Raw genomic sequence first — 10,752 nt, 5'->3', positions numbered from 1 at the left:
GGGAAGCTGTGAATTGTATGTGGCAAGCTATGGAATGGTGAGTTAAAACTGCCTTTCTCTCCAAATCCATAATGAGGAGGTTTTCTGATTGGAAGACTTAAAACCCAGGTGAACATTCAGAATACTCCCACTGCTGAGTCATAAGAGATGGAGAGCGATGTCATGGAAGCCACAGCTTGGGAAACTAGCAAAACTTACTCAACAGCCTTTCCCCCTTCTTCTCTGCCAAAGGAATTGATCATCATGTTGGAAGAGGACAGTGTGTCTACAAGCTCAGCCCCAGGAGATGTCTCTGGCTTGTTTAAATACCTCGCTAGCACTCATAGCCTCCTTTGCTAGTTAATCATTAGGCTAATATGCTGTGCATCTTTTGGGCAGAAATGGGGGACCATGTGATCCAATTCTCCCAATAAGTTACAAAGGAAAGCCTAATAAAAAGCTTGGGAGAGACTTGTCTTCCTGACACACAAAAAAGCCACTTTCCTCCAGCCCATTCTCTAAAGCAAACATGAAGTCATGAGATCATGCTTCCTCAGTAGCCATCTTGCAGCTTAAGGACCAAAACATCCACAAGCTGAGGATGGCAGAGAAGACAGATGGAAAACTAGTTTCTTGACATGAACTTTGGGTTTCTTTACCAAATCTAGAGCCACCTACTCCCAGAATTCTCACTCTGTAGGAAAATTAAAGGCCTTCATTTTTGAGTCTCAGTTATTTGAGAATGGTGTAGCTTGCAGCTGAGTGACGCTAACTGATAGAAACATAACGACTGTAAAAGTAAGAGGATTCTACAATTCTATGGCTAGAAAGTCACCACAAACTTTGCAAGGGCCACCATGGAGGAGAGAATGTAGACCAAGATATAAAGTTCCGCTAATAAACAAAGGACAGGGAATCATGTTCAGGGGTCCATCTTTTTGATTTCCACCTCTGATAATGAAGTTTTCCACAATCAATTGTGAGGGGACACATGCTGTTCATTAACAGAAGCAATACCAAAGATGGAAAAACTGCTGGTAAAATAGTCAGCAAATTCTTCAATCAGTTCTTTATCATGCCTGTGACATTTTATTTCATTTGGCATTTCTATCAATAAGTTTATGAGAAACAGACATTTGTTTCTAAGAGACATCGGGGAATTCTGTAATGCCTAAAGATTTCCTAAATGATGGTTCATATGTATTGAGCCTCACATATGTTTCATGGTTTCATTTAAATATGTGTGTGTAGACACACAGAAACATGCTGAGATACACAAAGACAGATTGTATTTAAAGATTTAATTCTCCTTAGATTCTAAGTTTTTCAAAGGCAGTGAGTGTCCACAGTTTAACGCACTTACTGGAGAACTGGTACTAATTGACAAAAAGGAAATTTCCAAAATCAGATAAATATTCACTTCATGCTATGACAAACCTAGACAGCTATTAAAAAACAAAGAGCTCTTGGGCTCGGGTCTAGGTTGTGTTAACATGGCGAAACGCACCAAGAAGGTCAGAATCGTGGGCAAATACGGGACTCGTTATGGTGCCTCCCTCAGGAAAATGGTGAAGAAAATTGAAATCAGTCAGCACGCCAAGTATACCTGCTCCTTCTGTGGCAAAACCAAGATGAAGAGAAGAGCTGTGGGCATTTGGCACTGTGGTTCCTGCATGAAAACAGTAGCTGGTGGTGCCTGGACCTACAACACCACTTCTGCTGTCACAGTAAAGTCTGCCATCAGAAGACTGAAGGAATTGAAGGACCAGTAGAAGCACCACCATTTGATAATGTTGCTAGCCTATAATAAATGGGTTAATTTATGTAACAAAAATAAAAAATAAAAAACAAAGATATCACTTTGCTGACGAAGGTCTGTATAGTCAAAGCTATGTTTTTTCCAGAAGTCATGTATGGATGTGAGAGTTGGACTATAAAGAAGACTGAGCACAAAAGAATTGATGCTTTTCAACTGTGGTGTTGGAGAAGACTCTTGAGAGTCCCTTGGACTGCAAGGAGATCAAACCAGTCCATTCTAAAGGAAATCAGTCCTGAATACTCACTACAAGGGCTGATGCTGAAGCTGAAGGTCCAACACCTTGGCCACCTGATGCGAAGAGCTGACTCATTGGAAAAGACCCTGATGATAGGAAAGATTGAAAGTAAACGGAGAAGAGAGCAGCAGTAGATGAGAATGTTTGATAGCATTACCAACTCAGTGGACATGAACTTGAGCAAACTCCAAGAGACACTGAGAGACAGGAAGGCCTGGCGTGCTGTAGTCCATGGGGTCTCAATAACTGAACAATTCGCTTTATACTGCAGACACATTGTATTATCTAGGTCTTTATATAACTTCTTATACTTATATTCAGTATAATGTTTTGTGTTTCCTTTAATATCTGAGGAAGTAAAAAAATAGGTGATGCTAATAAAATGTAAATATAAATAAAATTAAAATGCAGTTCTCTGCATAACTTGAACCTGTTTTATCATCAGGCCTTCATTCTCACTTTGACTGTTATCGATATGGGATAGTATAAATTTTCTTAGCTCTTCCTTTCCTAGAAAAGACTCCACCAATGCTGAACTTTGGTCTTTATCCTTTTGCCTTATTATGAGTATGAAAAGTAGGTTGGAGCATCTTTTTTTAGAACAAAAAAATTTTCACACTTGCATAACTCATGCAGTTGAAGTGGCCTGAAATCAACAGTCCCCAGAAAAGTAACTTTGAAAAGACACTGAGGCTGAAAAGCACTAACTGCAAAGAAGTACTTTGAAAAGAATAGTGAGGAAAATCTCCTGTAAAACTGTACAGAAGAGGTAAAAATACCTCCAATGAGAAGACATTCACTTTGGAAACGTTATGGTTTTGAAAATTTTATACACCTAAGTTTTTTAATTCCTAAAGTTTTCCTGAGATTACAGATGTTTAAAGCTCCTATATCGGTTTTGCAATTCCTGATAGGAAAATTTGATTTCCAGAATAGCTTTCTCCCTGAATAAAATATTAGGACAATTAGTTGGCAGAAGAAATAAGCAAGGATTGAGCATGTCTAAGTCCCCCAAAAAGGGTAAAGGAAAGGTTAGAGACAGGAGCAAAAAGAAGAGGAAAGGAAGAGGCAAGTGCAATGGGTTTGGAGGAACAGGAGAGACAACAGGTAGGCAGCAGGAGGGGTGGGCAGGAGAAGAGGGATGATTTAGGGAGACTGAGTCAAACACATGAGAAAGGGTTTTCTCTCCAAGGGAGAGAATAAAGTCCTGAGAAGCTAAAATTTAGTCCTCTCTCCATCTCTCTCTGTTTCTGACTCACATTCTTATTCTCTCTCTCCCTCTGTTTCACTGCATCTCTGTCTCCATTTCTCTGTATCTCTGTCTCTGTGTTTGTCTGTGTCTGTCTGTCTGTCTCTCACACAAACACAAACACAAACACACACAAGAGAAACCAATGGAAGGACCCTGTTCTGCAGTTCCTATAGAATCTGGTCTAGAGCAAGGGAAGCCTGTAGTGTCTGTGTGCGGGCAGTTAAGGGGAGTCTTTGTGTCAATGAGTGTTCCCAAGAAAGCATGGCTGCTAACAGGCTCCCAGGTTCCCCTGGGACAAGGCCTTGGGCATGTCACTGTCTGATTTTGGCAGTTATCTCTCTTACATGCCCACACAACCCTCTGAAGACTTGTGGGAATTCCATTTTCCTTTTTTCTTATTTGGGAAATATTGCCATGTCTGTGTTCACTTCCTGTGTTCTTATTCCTGGGCTGAGTCTTGCTGCCCCCTCCTTTTACACAGGCTGAGGAGGTATGTCCTTGCCTCTGCCTCCTTTCCTCTGCTGGTGGTTGTTTATAACACAAAGCCTCCTTTCCTCTTTTATCCTCTTCATCAAACAACTTCATTACCTACATTTGCCTATGGTCATATGATGTTAATGAAAACCTGAGCTCTCACTCACCAGGGTCTAGTACAAGTTGGGTGTGTTCAGCTAGGAATACAAACCAGGGTGATTTTCAATCATCTGATCAAATCTCAAGTGAGTCTTTGTCCTTGGAGCTTTGAAGACAGTCACTAGCTCTAGACTGAGGTTCATCAATGAGGACCCTTGGCTAAAAAAATTCTGTCCCTGGCTAAAAAAGATCTGTTGGAAGAATATGAGGGTAGAATTGATATATTCCCAGAACTGACAGAAGAACAGAGGAATAAAGCTCTGTCCTGGACAGGAAAGAGAGTTTAGGGGACTAAGAAAGATAAATCTCGGCAGTGGCCTCATATTAGGGACATCCAGATTATCATGAGTGAGCGCTGAAGACCACTCTTATATTTGATTCAATTAGTTACAATTCAAGGGGCCAGTAAAGACCTTCTGATGCGCTAAACAGAGGTCATGTGCCTTCTTGTGGGCAAAGAGAATGAGGAGAGAGCCTCTAGCTTCTTTGAACTCCAGAATAAAAGGTATGAATCTGGATTTTCCTGCCTTGAAAAAACATACACACAAGAGAGATGATTCCCAAAAATAAAATTATGATGCTGTGGAAAGCTATGAAGGAATGCTGAGCCTCCCAAAGTTATAAAGATACATTAAACAGGGCCCCCTTTCTGCTTTTACATAAAGGTATTTCCTAAGGTTCCACAATGTTGGTACCTGGTAGGTGCTTAACATCTATTGACTGAGTGGGATACCCCCATCTCCCAGAGGTCCTGATGAAGGGTGGTCCTGGGCCAGATTATCCGAGAGATGGTTAATGTTCAGAATAAATCCTCTTCTGGAGCCTCAGTCTAGGGCTATGCCCAAACAATCCCTAAGGCAGAAAGGTCTAAAGTAAGATGTGGATTAAAGGAAAACCTGGAAAAGATGAGGATCAAGGCAAAAATATCTATCCATTTCTCTCTCTTTCTCTTTAGCTGTATATCAAATTTTACTTTTATTACCTGCCTTTGGTAGAACAGAGTCTTAGTGTTTTTTACTGTAGATTATTGCAATATCACAAATATTAAAAAAAGATCATAGTACAATTAACCCTGAAGAGTCGATAAAACATTTACTGTTGGGATTCAATTTGTTTGGCCATTACAGTGTATTTTCTTTAGGGCCTTTCCAAAAATAATCTTATTTTATTTTTGTTGGATGGAACAAAGAGTTATCACTGGGAAAATGAAGATACGTTATAGCAAGCTCTTGTAGACCTGGCATTTAAGAATGATTATGAACCCTTCATCATTTCTATGGTATCCTACTATTATTTGCTGAACAATTACTCAAATATATTCTGGAATATAAGCTTTTATGTAAGAACAGTTTTAAATAAAGAAAACTTTCCCAGTTTTGTGACTAGTTGTGCCACTAAATAGAAGATATCTATTTTTTCATGGAAACTGATTATAATCATTAGTAAGTACTATTTTCATGTTCCTTTTCCTATCACTATTTCTACAAAAGTTGAAGCAAATGGTTGAAAGAAATTTTGTCAATCAGAATCCCTACTGGGCATCTCTTATTCCTAAACAATGCTAGAATAATCATTAATAATGGGCAGAGAAAGCAAAAGTAGAAATGCGATTATCATTACTGTGTTTTATTTTTTATAACAATAAATGTTTAATTCTAACAATTTGGAGAATTATTTCAACATTATGTATGATCAACTTTGATCTATGCATGCTGTAAATAAACTGATAAAAATTAAGAATATAAATTGGCAACCTGATTTCATTTTTTTTACTCTAGAGAATATAATGTCACCTTATGGATATTTGTACCTTCTGTCTCCTTCAGAATTAAAGTCAGCTGGTCACTCAGCTCTTATAGTCCTTGTTGCGATTCAGTTCAATAAGATGTACTGAAATTTTGAAGTTGAGTGCTATATTAAACAGAACAAGACATACAAAAGAAAATAAAATTCCCTGCCCACCAAGAGCTTATGGTCTGATGTAACTACAATGATACAAGCCAAAAGAATAAGTGTCCAAGTGAGATGTAAAATTGTGTCTTCAACTATATAAAGGACAATCCTATGGAGAAGGAGAAAATATGTTTTCAAAATTTCCCAGTCTATCACAACACATATAAATCCACTCATTGGCCAGATATCTGTAAAGGCCATTGGGTCATGGCTTCTGGGAAACCTCTGGTTTCAGATCTCTGTAAAATTGAGGGAAATAATGTTTCCAATCTCTCTGTTTTAGAGGCTTATTCTGTGGATGGATAGTCTGATATTTTAAAGGATCAACTTTTAGGAAGACAGTATAAAAATGAAATTTGATTAGTCAATCTAACCCTTTAGGGTATTTAAAAATGTTCTGAGTGCTTCCACACAGTTCTTTGTATAAAAATCATCATAGGGTTTAAAATGTCACCTTATATTCTTTATAAACTCTATAAAGAAAAAGCCCTTAAATCAGAAAGGGTTTGTCTCATGTACAGAATCAAAATGGGTAGAATTGGTAATGCAAATGAAGACAGACCCATGCTCTGAGTGACCTCTGGTTCCTTTCCAATCTTCCCAAAGAATCACTACAGGTCTGAGAAATAAGGTTATTACACCTTACTCTGTAAATTTTTATTGAAAGGGTTGGTATCAAGTAAGCTCAAGGAGATGATGAAGGACAGGGAAGCCTGGCATGCTGCAGCCCATGGGGTCACAAAGAGTCAGACATGACTGAGAAGCTGATCAACACACAGGTAAAGGGCAAAGGTCAAGAGATAGTTGAAAGGTTGAAAGTTGGCATGTAAAGCTTGATGGACCATATTAGGAAGAAAATGATGAAAAAATAAAAATAAAGTTAAGAGGAGAGTAGGGTAACATAACAGGCATGATAGTCATTTTCAAGTATTTAAAAGGCATTCATGACCCTAGAAGTCAGTACTTGGACAAAAAGTATGTGCAGAGCTAAAGTGAGCAATTTTGGTTGATTAGGAGGAATACTTTCTAACTAGGATGACTTTACAAAATTGGAGTGGTATATCTTAGAACATAATAGTTTTCCATCACTGGTAATGCTTGGATGGAGAAGGAGGAGGGAGAGAGGTGGGCGAGGGGGAGGAGCAAACAGTAGAAGCATTTGTTGAGTTCCTCATCATGTGATAGGCTCCATGTTAAGGGCTATACATGTGTCATCTCAGGAAATCTTCTGTATACACAAGCATAACTCTATGTTGTATACTATAATTTCCATTCTATAAAAAACAACCCACAACCTTGGTCATGGAGGATATAAAAAAACTTCCCCAAGGTCACACAGGTTGTATGCAGCTAAGCAGAGATTTAAACTTGACTCTGACTCCTAAGTCTATAATATTATACTTTCTTTCACTGGAAATGTTGTGTAAAAAATTTAAGCAGGTTTTCCCTGGGACAGGGAAATCAATGATCTATTGGTTTTGTTGTTCTTTAACTTTCAAACTTGGAGATTATACAACTCAACAAATGTGAGGCATAGATATATTAAATGATGGTGAATGCTATTGATTCCAGTGACTGCTAGAACTGTGTTTAAAACCTGCTTCCTGAATCTCTGCCAGCTCAATGCTCTGTTCACAATTAACATTCTGCCTTTCAAGTATGGATCCACGTATAGGGAGATGGAAAGGGTGAATCAACAACAAGGAAAAATTATCATGGACTGAAGGTGAAAACAAGCAGAACTGGAAAGAGCAATTGGCCTCCCAAATGACAAGACAACCTATTTTTAAAAAAGCATGTAGAAAACGATCTTGTTTTTCCTAAGTATGTGAGAAAGCGCCTTACGATTTGAGAAGATCTGAAATGCTGAAAGACACATATGCTAGACCCAACACACATTCAATTTATCTTTGACCAGTAAGAAAATTTGAATAAGAGTAATATGATAATTCTTCCCTGGACTTGTTAAACTCTGCTAGGTGATCTGTCTCATACTCAGCATTTCTTATTTCTTTCCACATTTATTTTGAGTTTAAAGTACTTTTGCACCGTTTTACATCAAATCTTCATAATAATCCATTCAGTAAATAAAAAATGTTATTAGCCTGTGTATTTCATCAGTAAGGAAACTGAAGCCCACAAAGGTGGTTGAGATGAGTCGAAGTCCCATAGCTTGTGCATGACCCAGCTGAGACGAGGTACATGTGCCAACTCACAGAGCAATGCTCTTTCTCTGACACCACATCAGCTTTCTAGACTACAGGACAGGGTAACACAGAGGTCTTCAAAAGCAAGTACAATAGGTATATGGATGTCTTATAGTACATTTCCTTTATAACCTACTTTGTTTTTCAAAAGAGAATCTAATTTAGAGCATTACAAGTATCACAATTACTCAATCCATCTAGGTAGTATTTTTTATGTGGACCGTGTTTAAAGTCTTTATTGAACTTGGTACAATATTGCTTCTGTTATGTTCTGTTTTATTGGCCATGGAGCTTGTGGGATCTTAACTTCACAACCAGGGATCGAACCCACACCCCTTGCATTGGAAGGCAAATTCTTAACCACTGGAGTACCAGGGAAGTCCTGCATCCAGGTAGCATTTTTATGCCTCAAATTTATATCTGTTTAAGGTATAAATGGCATCATCAACTCAGTAGACACGAGTATGAGCAAACTCCAGGATATAGTGAAGGACAGGGAAGCCTGGAGTGCTTCAGTCCATGGGGTTGCAAAGAGTCAGACATGACAGTGACTGAACAGCAAAGGTAACTTAGAAATAAAGACAACAGCACATAGGTGCAAACTTCTATATGTAGATTAACCTATATGATAATTTGTAAAAAGAAAAGATTGCTAGATAAAATCACCGAGTAGGCTACATTTACAAGGAAATGAGAAGAGACACATTTGTAATTTTAACAGGATTCAATGGCATATCCTAGTTGAACATGATTTTCAATTTGATGTTTTATTGTGTTTATAAATATCTATTTATAGGTCAATAATTAAGAATTGAAGACAGTGATTTTCTCAAGGACAGTGAGGTAGACATTGTATACACCAGTAGACCAAATACATTTTGTAGACCTTAGGGTCAAAAGAAACAGATTCCACCTTGAATGAGCACCAGGAAAGCTAATATTGAGGGTTTGAAAGGCTATCATCATCTCTCATTAGGTCAGGGAAGCCAGACTCCCTAAGAAGGCAGAATGATAAGGAAAGGAAAAACTTGCTTGTATCAGTTGGAGATGGCAGGTTAAAACTCTTTCTTTTCAACCTATTTTATTGTTTGCACATAGTAGCAACTCCAGAGGGACAGTCTCCCCACCCACTTTGAATTGCTAAAGCAAGCATGCTGAAAAGAAGGAAACATATTTGGATTATTTCTCTTATCAACAGAAAATAAACTTCTTGCTTATGAAAACTAGAGACCACAAAGATTACCATTCATAGCAACATTGTAGGAAAAAATGTTTCTATGCCCCCCAAAAGTCTATAAAACAATTTAGGAATAAAAAATCATGTCAAAATCTTAAATGTAAGTAACAGATTGCTTAAAGTTATAAGCTAATTCTAATATATGTTGGAGATTCACTTTCTTGAGGGTGATGGAATATAATGAACAACCTTGGGACATTCTAACCAATGGTGTGAAGGCTGAGTTTCCCAGGTAACCACACAATAGATGCTCTAGAAAACTGGATTAAACCAAGAGGGAAGAAGTAATTTAAAATGAAATAGTGCCAAGGAAATATACTACTCAACATGGTCTTCATTGTATATATAGCCCACTCCTTTTTCAAATAAAATACTTCAAGAAGAAAATTTATAAAACCTAATAACAAAAGAACATATGTAGATTCTGGAACATCTACTGAGCTAAGAGGCAAGAAATTAAAAGTGTATACATACTCCCTATCTTAAAGATAACTAAAAAAAGCTCCCTGGGGTTAAGTATTTCTTACATCTCCTGCATTGGCAAGCAGATTCTTTACCACTAGCACCACCTGGGAAGCCCGAGAGAGAAGTAAATTTCCCAAGGTTATGCAACTGACAAATGGTAGAAATCATTTGACCTAGTTCTCAGGTCAATTCACACCAAGATGCCTACCCCTAGACCTGGGGCTGAAACATGCATGTCAGGGGCCAAGTGGCCACCTGTGTGAATGGAAATTTCCTAATTTGTTTCACTCAGGCCCAACAACTCTGCTGACACTGCTGTGGATCGGTATGTGGATCCAGTAGATTAGGAGAAGGGTCTGGGCTCTAGAAACAGACGTGGTGCTTAAGCCATGGGGTTTGGTACCAGAGATTATTAAAAAGTGAGAAGACCAAAGAGCTAACAGAGTCCTGGGAAATATGCATAGTTAAGAGCTTCAAAGGGAGAAAATAACGGGGACAAACTTAGCTTCCAGCAAGAAGACCAAGAAGGAAAGCCCTGGGTGTTAGAAGGACACTCTGGAAAAAACTAGTTTTATAAAAGTCCAATGAGGAGATATTTCAGGAAAGGAGTGGCAACTCTGCAAAATATGACAGAAAGTTCAAGTATTATTGGACAATTTTCATAGGATAAGATATTTATAGGACAAAAACCGACCTCAGAAACTCATTTCTAAACCTAAAACCAAAAACTTACAGACCCTCTAGATTATTTGACTGTACCCAAAGTAGACAAGACCCTTGGGAATGTTTTTTTTCAACTTAATGTTTATGAAGGAACTACCATAGCCCTGAGCCTGGCCACAGATCCTGTGGGTAGGAAATGAGACCACACAGATCTCTTCAGCTCTCTGTACATCATCTAATGTAAGAGTTCCAACCCTCTTCAAACTCCCTTTGCTCAATCACTGTTTACAATGCCCCTAAGATGTGTCC

At 38.3% G+C, this 10,752-nt stretch overlaps 1 pseudogene across 1 annotated transcript; it reads left to right on the top strand.

Annotated features, from left to right (window-relative positions):
• Positions 1–1,445: 1,445 nt before the first annotated feature.
• On the top strand, positions 1,446–1,831 carry LOC145545167 (large ribosomal subunit protein eL43 pseudogene; annotated as a pseudogene). The gene has a single exon (XR_014081926.1). The product of XR_014081926.1 is annotated as a large ribosomal subunit protein eL43 pseudogene (transcript).
• The last annotated feature ends 8,921 nt before the right edge of the window (positions 1,832–10,752 follow it).

Source organism: Giraffa tippelskirchi, chromosome 4 (genome assembly GCF_054371585.1).
Source record: "Giraffa tippelskirchi isolate mGirTip1 chromosome 4, T2T-mGirTip1v1.2.pri, whole genome shotgun sequence".
NCBI classification, from domain to species: Eukaryota; Metazoa; Chordata; class Mammalia; order Artiodactyla; family Giraffidae; genus Giraffa; species Giraffa tippelskirchi.
Note: the sequence above shows the minus strand (reverse complement) of the source record. Positions and strands in the feature narration are given on the sequence as shown.